Genomic DNA, 10,596 nt, shown 5'->3' with positions numbered 1-10,596 from the left:
CTTTCAGTTGCCGTTAAGTAATTTCCCTCTGTATCTCAGAAAAACAAGAACATTTCTGGTTTGCAGGCTGTTACTAGAGTGAATGGTAAAACAAAGGTATATGAATGAAAGGGAGGAATTTCATAGCACAAACAGAAATATTGAAAGTTAGGACAGTAGTTCAAATTTTGGTTATTGTGTCTACTACATAATAGAAATTCATCTCATATATTTAGTTACCTTGTCACAGTTATCCAAAACTTGAAACTGAAGCAGAACTGAAGATCACATTATAGTTGAGCTGAAGCCTCAGGACACCCAGATTTTGTTACCTTCATGCCTGATATATGAGGCATTATTAGTAAACATTACTGGAATAAAGAGTAGTAACATGAATGTGGCATAGGTAATATTAGATGTAGGATTTAAAAATTTCATTTAAAGTTTATACATAATTATCTACCCTTATTTAGTTTCATTAGAACACTGTATCCTACTTACTTGACTTGGAGCACTGCATCCTACTTACTTGACTTGGAACACTGCATCCTACTTACTTAACCTAGACCCACCATAATCTTCCAAAATGGCAAATAAGATTTTGAGGCCTTTTTTTTTCTTCTTCTTCTTCATTGCCTTCACAACCTAGCAATAGTTAGTGTTAATGATAAACACAAGTATCGAAATGTAAGGATTAAAGCCTTTTTACGATAATATGTAGTACTTGCAAAAATATATGTAAAGTACACTACCAGTTATTAAGGAGAAATGTTAATTCCTGTTCAAAATCATATAGTTAATTGAGGTGGTGTTGAGTAGTTAGAACTACTAATTAATAAATCTCATAGTTATCCATGGGGAAAATCACTGTGGGGCACATTACTGACCAAATGTTTACATTATAGTGGCATTCTGCCATTAAAGCATTAGCTAATCTACAAGATTATGAACCACTAATACCAAAAGCCATATTGTCTGATATAAGAAACGAAAACTCGCAAAGTCTTGGCATGTAATATTCAAAATCACTAATCCACTCGTAGTATTTAAACAGTAACTGATGGGTCCACCAAGTAACAAAAACTCTTAATTATATACCACTAGTCTAGTTGTACAGAAACTTCAGGATCAAACCTATTTTGAATGATCCAACAGGTTTTGGTGTAACTATAACAGCACTACCATTACTTCTATTATTCAACCAAATTATATGTTCAGTATTCAAACAGACAATGTTTCCACAAACCCATTTGTCATAATTAGCTTTATTCCATGTGAAACTAAACAGTCACACAGGTAAAAGGAAAGTCCCATTGCCCACGCCCAGCTCACAGTCCACTGTCTTGCAAATATACGTGTCATTTTTCTGTGCAAGCCCCTTTTGGAAGAGATGATGGGACTGAAATAATGATCACTAGATTTGTATAATGCCTTGTTTCGTTGTGAAATCATTCTTTGTTATGCAAATCCCATTAACCATAAGACAACTTTGTAGATGGATAAAGCAGAGGAGCCTCAGAAGAGAAAGCCTTAAAGAAACAGAATACCCTGATGCAAGAAGTTCAATTTCCACAGACGACAGTCAATATAGCCAACAATCACCTACCTTGGAGAGACATGTAATCTCCATAAGTAATGACTGTAATGGAAAATGTAACTCCAGAGTAAACACTGCCAGCACCTGAAACAAAAGGTACCTTACAAAAAAACCATTTTTTTGAAGTGCTAAGGGATGAAGTCATGAGGAGGAGGATGAATGACTAAAATCTTTTGACCCTGTACTGCATGATCTACAGCATCAATGAGGCTTAATAAGACACATACAGATAATGTGCCACACTTGTAGATAAAAGCTTGTAAAAGAAACATTATAAAACCAATGTAAAAAAAAAACTGTTCCAAAAGACCTGTAAGCCATAGGCAATCAAAAAAGGGAGAATGACAGTCAAACCACTATTGTTATGACTGAAAAAGAGTGGGCCGAGTCATCTGAGCCTCGGGGAAACCCAGAACTTCCAAGCTTTATTTTACTACCACAGTCCTCAAGCTATTGGGGAAGGTTATGAGGGACCCTGACATTCAAGATACATTTTCTGACTTCACCAGCAATGGAATCCCCACTCATGGCACTGGTCTTCACTGACATTTGAGGAAAGGAACCTCCCCAAAGGAAACAACCTCCTTTGACTGTACTACCTCTGTTCATATTCTCTCTCTTCCATCTCACTTTCCACCCTCTCCTAACAATTGATTCATAGTGCAACTGCAAGGTTTTCCTCCTGTTACATCTTCCAAGCCTTTTTAATCTCAATGTCTATTTCAGTGCTGGTTCGGAAGTCACGTAAAGCCGTTGGTCCCGTTGCTGAATAACCACTGGTTCCATGCAACGTTAAAACACCATACAAACAAAATATTTCAGCACTGAATGACCTCATAACCTGCAGTGCTTGGCTTTGGCCTAAATTCTATACTCTACTCTATTCTATTCAAGGGAAAGAACCAACAACAGAGTGATAGAAAACGTAAAACATGAGCACCCGGGATGAAGCAAGTTACAACAAAGACTTCATACTAACAATAAATACAGCACTCAACGACAAGCAAAGAAATTTTGATCTTTTCTTCCCTAATCACAGAGAACCCATGAAAAACAAGTACGTAGTTGCAAAGACTCGCCAAGAGGTGACAAGGACAAGGGAGCTTAAGACCAAAATCAAAGTCCCGGTGATCAGTTCCTTGGATCCTACTCAAAGCACCAAGAACATCAGAAGAACAGGCTTAGCTGGAGTCATGGAGCTTCTACAACAGCAATTTGGGAACTGCTATTTGTCAGGATCATAATGCCTGATAAAGAGAAACCCAGTTGACCATGGCCTGGCATGAAATGAAACAAAATGGCATGGAAGCAACTATGATGTGGGGAACCACAAAAAAGAAAGGCCTTCCCCCATCTTGTCAATTAGAGAGGATGGTCCTACATTACTGTTTATATCAAGGGGGCCATGTCAAACTTCACTATGTAACAATGAAGGTCGAAAGGTTGATACAAGGACAGCAAATGACATTGAGCACCTATCCATAACTCCCTCGAAGGAGTAGAAATAATAAGAGCAACAAACTGATTCCTATGACGATGTAAGTCCAGAGAACGAAGCCAGAAGACGCTGCACCAAGGGTCCAATAACCAAACAGGGTCAAAGGTTTGAGTACAAAAGAGGGGAGGGGGGAGGGGAGGCTAAAAAGCGACCAGACACCATCGGCAGCTGGAGGGATGTTTGTTTGTATGGTGTTTTTACGTTGCATGGAACCAGTGGTTATTCAGCAACGGGACCAACGGCTTTACGTGACATCCGAACCACGTCGAGAGTGAACGTCTATCACCAGAAATACACATCTCTCACTCCTCAATGGAATGGCCGAGAATCGAACTCGCGACCACCGAGGTGGGACGCCAACACCATACCAACCACGCCACTGAGGCGCTGGCTGGAGGAATGGGACAAGTAAGCATGGGTCTTTCAGGTTCATTATATTGCAATGAGGACGTCGAAAATAGAAAAAAAAGAATGAACAGATGAATAAATAAAGATGCTTCCTGGTCATGGGATTATTCTAAGCACATATTTTCCTAAGAGACAATCAAATATAGTCAACACTATTTGGGATGCCAAAGATTCCAGGGAATGATAAGCTGTAGTTACTAAAATAAGAAGATTCGAAGCATAAAACTTCATATCAGACAAAGTGATTATAAAAATCAAGCTGTGCCCTTCAATGAGTAATCATCCCAGGGGGATAATGGAAGGCGTGTCGTTTTCTATTACAAGGAACTCTTGGCTTATGTATATCCAGTATAAGATTTCCGACAGAAAAACCTGACGGTACTTCGAAACATTAACATGACACTGGTAATCGCAAAGCTTTGACCCTACGCTTCGAACGTTTAAATGAAGAACCTTTTATTTTTGTGAAATATAAGCATATACCACATCAAGCCGTCTCAACATTCAAAGATAAGTATTTAAGATGACTTGACTATGCAGGACAAGGCAAGCCATTAAGAACTGACACATCCGAGGGAGGTCAGCAATGGTGACTTTGAAACGCAAGAGAAAAAGATTAGCAACATAGACGCTTTCTGTCATGCCAAATTTGACCTGATCCAACACTCAAAACGTCTGTTTCTGTTTATCAACAATCTCCACCTTTTATGGTTGGGAAAAACTCTCTATCACGAGAGTATTTATAATGTTCTAAGGGGTACACAATAATAAAAAAATTGTTAAGAGTTCGTGTATAATTTAAAAACACTATACAAAGCTTTCGAACCCTTCCCTGGGTTCATCTTCAGTCCCAAAAAACTGGACTGGACTGAAGATGAACCTAAGGAAGGGTTCGAAAGCTTTTAAAGTGTTTTTGAATTATACACGAACTCTTAAAAAAGATTTATAATTGTGGACTTCTTAGAACAATCTCCACATTTTCATTACAAAAAAAGGCTCCATATTAAACTGCCAGTAATCAGAAAATATACTGACCTGCCAAGAGCACAGATTACATTTCAAAACAAGGAAACAACAAAATCTGGAGAACCACATAGTTGCTGCCACTACTGCACAAAAGAATTTATCCATTACGTTTCGTACCAGACTAAAAAGGTTCGTCTTAAGCCCAACACTGGCGCTATTCATGCTGTTATGTATAACTACCTGATTTAGAAATATTCTAAAGTATTCTCGCCTTATCTTTGATCATCACCTTAACGAATAATCTCATGAATTGAAAAGGGCCATTTTGCCAACAGCTCAGCAAGTTCTCCACTCAAAAGGTATAGTCTCTCTTTGACAAACGTGGAATAAAAAGAAATTCAAAATGCGAGCGCAAGGCCAAATAATGGAATCTTCATATAGATGGATTTCATATCATTAAGAGGGGCTGGCACCAAGAAAAATCTGGATGCTTACAATGGAAACGAAAAGGCTACCCAAGACAATACAAGTTAGACTTAAAGAAACGCGCTGTCCTGCTATTTCCATTTCCACCTATCACATCACAATCCTAAAACTACCACACATCTCTCTCTCTCTCTCTCTCTCTCTCTCTCTCTCTCTCTCTCTATATATATATATATATATATATATATATACTACATATGTGTGTGTGTGTTTGTTTAGTGATAGTTATGTGCATTTTGAATTAACTTGATACAACTCCATGGTCGGTCCAAAATCCAGGTCTACGTTGCATCAGTTATGGCTTGATTGTTTAGTATTATTATTATTATCTTACCTCAATAAAATTATAGTAATTACATTTCCACTTGCATTTCCACTGATGTGTTCCTTCTAAATATGTATTTAAGATTCTAATTTGATTGCTGTCTCTCTTAGTCTATAATCTTTCAAGGGTCTTCTTCTCCCTGTTGATTTTATTGTCACCTTTCCTAATTCTCCTTTTACTCCTTACAGCAGCATTCTGTCTCCTCCTTCCCTCCTACGTCATCATTCTTTTAAAAGGTTAAATTCGCCGTATCCTTCGATGTCTTAATCAAGCCGAATTAACGGGACAGAAAGAGAGAAGACGAGAGAAAACGACCTTTGGCTCATAAGAGGCACTTGACCCAACCTTGGACGTATTAAAGGACAACTAAATAAAAACGCGAAGAGAATTATTCTCTCTCCTTATCTGTGCAGTTTTCCACCCCCGCTACCCCACCCGAACCCCAGCCAACCCGCCACCCAACCCCACCCACACAACGCGCGTGTGCATAAGCGCGCCCAAGGTAAACACGACGAAGAGGACTCGAAGGAATCTTTTTAGTCACAAACGGGTTTCCTCTTCATCTTCTTCCCAAAATGTGCAGGAGCTTAAGGCAGCTATGTCCGAGAGGGATTACAGTGTTTTATAAAGAACATTTGCTGCTTGGCTGGCTATGGATAATGGTATTTTGATTGATGGTGATGATACGGGGAATTGTGACTCACATCGGGGAGGCGAAGGCGGAAGATCACTGGGATAATAATATAATAATAATAATAATAATAATAATAATAATAATAATAATAATAATAATAATAATAATAAGCAAGGCCTATACTGTAATACTAACAAAGCAATGTTTCTGCTCCTTGATAATACTGTTTATGGACGTTGTCTTCATTGTACATTAATATATAAAATTGTTTCCAGTCACCTATTAATAAATACGGGTTTGCATGCATTCACAACTATATCTATCTATCTATGAAATATATATATATATATATATATCTATATATATATATTATATATATATATGTTTTAAATAAAAATATATACATACTATAATTGTATATATACAAATATATATATTATATATATATATGTGTGTGTGTGCGTGTGTGTATGTGTAAACTTAAATGTATCCAGAGATTTTTTCTTTAATTATTAATTTCTCATACCATATAATAATCTAATGAAGCAAATTTTACATACACACACACAGAGAAACCACAGGCAGACGGAAAGTAAATCAGTGAAATCTCTAATTGTAAACAGACATTTGGGCCAGAAACTCGAAAACAAAGATTTGCGCAGAAACTCCAAAACAATTAAAGACCTGTAGCCTACAGAAACTAGACAATAAACGCTTAACATCGCAACTGCAGAATCCGTTGAGCTAGAATACAGTGCCAGAGGTACAACTGATCAATTGAAACCCCCACGTTCCATCGTGTAACTCAGACTGTACAAGGATTTCATGCTCTGTGGGTTTGGCCGAATGCACGCCCAGGGAATTTCACATATTGTTGTTGCTCAACCTTCGATTACTTTATTGCAATGCCCGTGGTTTTCAAATGTCGCTTACCCTTACTTGGTTTTAAAGAGCAACATGACATGTGTCGTCCCTTTTACTGGCAGTGTCGAATACGAACGTTTTTTTTTCATCGACGGAGATTGTATCACTTATCTTTGTGTTTCAGTTAAGTATTAAGTATCAATCTCACCACACATCTTGGATGGTGAGCGACAGATTTGATACTTTACTGTGACAGACAGATTTGATACCTTACTGTGACAGACAGATTTGATGCCTTACTGTGGCAGACAGATTTGATGCCTTACTGTGACAGACAGATTTGATACCTTACTGTGACAGACAGATTTGATACCTTACTGTGACAGACAGATTTGATGCCTTACTGTGACAGACAGATTTGATACCTTACTGTGACAGACAGATTTGATACCTTACTGAAACAATTCAGTGATAAAATTATCGTCGATGCAAATAACTAATAAAAATTGAAATGAAAAATGCATGTTCGACACTTTGCCAAATAAATGGACGATGCTATCTAGTATGAATTCATCTCATAACCCGTAAAAGACTGTCAAGTATTACAAATAAGGATCTTCGTCTTTGTATTAAGAAAAAAAAAAGCAGGCAAATCTATCCTTAATCTTGCGACGTGTCAAAGAGTCAAGGATGCAATAATTTAAAGAGAAACTATGAAGTCACTGAAGACAGGAGTAGGAGAGGTGCGGGGAGGGGGGTGTTAGGATAGTAGGGGCGGTTGTCCACTGTGGGTGCTAAATATAAGCACAAAACCATCCGTCGTTTTCATGATAACGGTCCGAGCAAAGCACGCCTACGTTTCTCGTCATTAATGAAGGAAATTAACGGATTCCATTCCTGAAATGAAGCCTCTCGCTGTGATGAAAGCTTAAGGTGGGCGTGTTTAATTGGGTCTGATGGATGGGTGGGTTCTCTTGATGATGGGTCAGTTAGGCTGACTTTGGCGTTTTCATTAGTTTTCTCCTTATCTTCATCCCCGTATCTTGCTCTGTCGTCGCAACGTTGCTACATCTCTACACAAAAAGCTGAAATTATCCCATCTATCTACCTATCTAGCCTCAGTAAAGGGTCCGAACAGGACCAAAAGTACTAGGCTATCTCGCTTTTTCATTTTTTCCTTCGTGGCAAAAAAAAAAAACTTTATTTACATATATATATCTAATAAAAGGAGCCCATAAAAACACCAAAATATAGAGAAAAAAGTACTTAAGAAGATTAAAGGAAGATTATTAGCGGGGGTGACCTAAATTGGCTTGCCTTTGGATGGACCTTTTGGTATAAATACCACCTTTTCTGTAAACTTTTCTCATTCATCTACCTGAAGAGGGAGACAGCAGTCTCTGAAATATAGTACTTTTTTCTCTATATTTTGGTGTTTTTATGGGCTCCTTTTATTAGATGGAATTCTGTTGTTACAGAACATTTTTACGTCATATATATATATATATATATATATATATATATATATATATATATATATAGTATATATATATATATATATATATATATATATATATATTAGGTTTGGTGATTATTTGATTTTTTATTTATTTGGTTTTTTCCTCAAAATGTATTTTATGACAGAATTACTATTGATTTATCTTTTAGGTTTCCAGTTCTGGCTTAAAGTATGTAGTACTTGCAATTTTTTTTTAAACAAAATAAATATAGGCAGCACAGTTATGCTTAAGTTTTTATTAACCTTCAAACTATCTTTTAATTTGTTTGCTCTAAAATTAAAGAAGTAAAAAAATGAAAACATAAAAAAATCATGATTTTCTTAATGAAAAAATAAATTATATAATCACTTAATTAAATCAGTTTGATTTAATCATTGTCAACCATATATATATATATATATATATATATATATATCTATATATAGTATATATATATATATATGTATATAATATATATATATACTATATATATATTATATATATATATATCTATATATATATATATTATATACAGTGGGTCCTCGAGTTACGACGTTGATCCGTTCTTAAGATGCGTCGTAACACGATTTTCAGCGTAAGTCGGAACATTGAAAAATACCACATGATTTAATGTAAAATACCTATCAATAACAACGAGAGAACAATTTCCTTACCTTTATTAATTTGATTGGCTTGCACACTGGAGAGGAAGCTGCGGTGCTGGAGAGACTGGGGGAGGTTAGTGAAGAGAAAAAGAACCTCCATTAAGATTGCTGGAGATGCTGAGGCAGGTGATTCTTGAGGTGAGGCAGAACATACTACTGGTAGATGCTGAGGCAGGTGATTCTGAGGTGGAGGCAGAACATACTACTGGAGATGCTGAGGCAGGTGATTCTTGAGGTGAGGCAGACATACTACCTGGAGATGTTGGGGCAGGTGAGTCTTTAGGTGAGGCAGAACCTACAGAAGGTGCTGGAGATACTGGGGCAGGTGAGTCTGGGTTAGCAGAAACATTCAGAAGTGCTGGATTGTGGGGCAGGCGAGTCTGGATTAGCAGAGGCAGCTGAGGTAGAGGGTACAGGATCTCCTGCAGGCCTCTCTACCTTCTTAAAATACTGCTCCAGGTTAGTCTGAACAGAGAGCGACCTCTTTTCTTCCAAGATCTCCTTGTAACACTGCATCAAATCCATGACGCCTCTGGAAACCCTAGTGAACCTGTCCAAGTTGGGATCCTGAGCCTCAAAAGTTGACAACGCTTGCTGCAACTCCGCAAAAACCTCTTGTCAAGTCCTGCCTTGTGAAAGCCTTAGGCTCTGGGTGTTGGGCTTCTTCTTCCTCTATCATCTGCTTCTCCAGTTGTATCAGGTCCTCAGCAGATAACTCCTCGCCATGACTCCAGCAGCTCTGTAACATCATCAACTCCATCTCCAAATTGATTTCCTTACTCAGGGCAACAACGTTCTTGACAACTAGCTGAACTGTGTCTCAAACCCATGGAAATCATTCACAAATTGAGGACAAATTTTCTTCCAGACACCATTCATGTTTGTTTGCTTAACCTCCTCCCAGGAATTAGCAATGTTCTTTACAGCATGAAGGATGTTAGGATTTCAAAAAGTCCTTCAGAGTCAAGTCCTTCTTGGTTTCAGTTGCCTGTAAAGCCATAGCAATTGTCCTTCGTAGGTAGTAGGCCTTGAACGAAGCAATCACTCCTTGGTCCATAGGCTGTAAAAGGGCCGTTGGTATTAGGTGGAAGGTAAACCACCTTGACATTAGGGTTGAAGTCTCCAGCTGGGCAGGGTGTCCAGGGGCAGTTGTCCAGCACTAGCAACACCTTAAATGGGATAACCTTGGATGCGCAATACCGCTCCACACTTGGAACAAAATGGTTTACAAACCAGTCCTCAAACACTGCAAGTGTCACCCATGCCTTCTTGTTGGACTTCCAAATTACTGGTAGTTGACCCTTCCAAATGCCCTTGAGTGCCCTTGGATTTTCAGCCTGATACACCAACAAGGGCTTCAGTTGAAGTCGCCAGCAGCATTACCCCCAAGAAGTAAAGTTAGCCTCTCTTGCTGGCTTTATGACCGGGCGTGCTGACTTCTCCTCCTTGGCGATGTAAGTGCGGTTAGGCATACGTTTCCAAAAACAAACCTGTCTCGTCTACGTTAAACACTTGCTGAGCAGAATAACCCCCCTCCTTAATTATCTCAGACAACGCTTTAGGAAATTCACTCGCTGCTTTCTCATCCCCACTAGCAGCTTCACCTTGCACTTTAAGGTTATGGTAATTGGCCCAAGCCTTAAATCGCAAAAACCAACCCCTACTAGCCACAAAC

Source organism: Macrobrachium nipponense, chromosome 27 (assembly GCF_015104395.2).
Source record: "Macrobrachium nipponense isolate FS-2020 chromosome 27, ASM1510439v2, whole genome shotgun sequence".
Lineage (NCBI taxonomy): Eukaryota > Metazoa > Arthropoda > Malacostraca > Decapoda > Palaemonidae > Macrobrachium > Macrobrachium nipponense.
The sequence above is the reverse complement of the archived record's forward strand: the minus strand, read 5'-3'. Positions refer to the sequence as shown.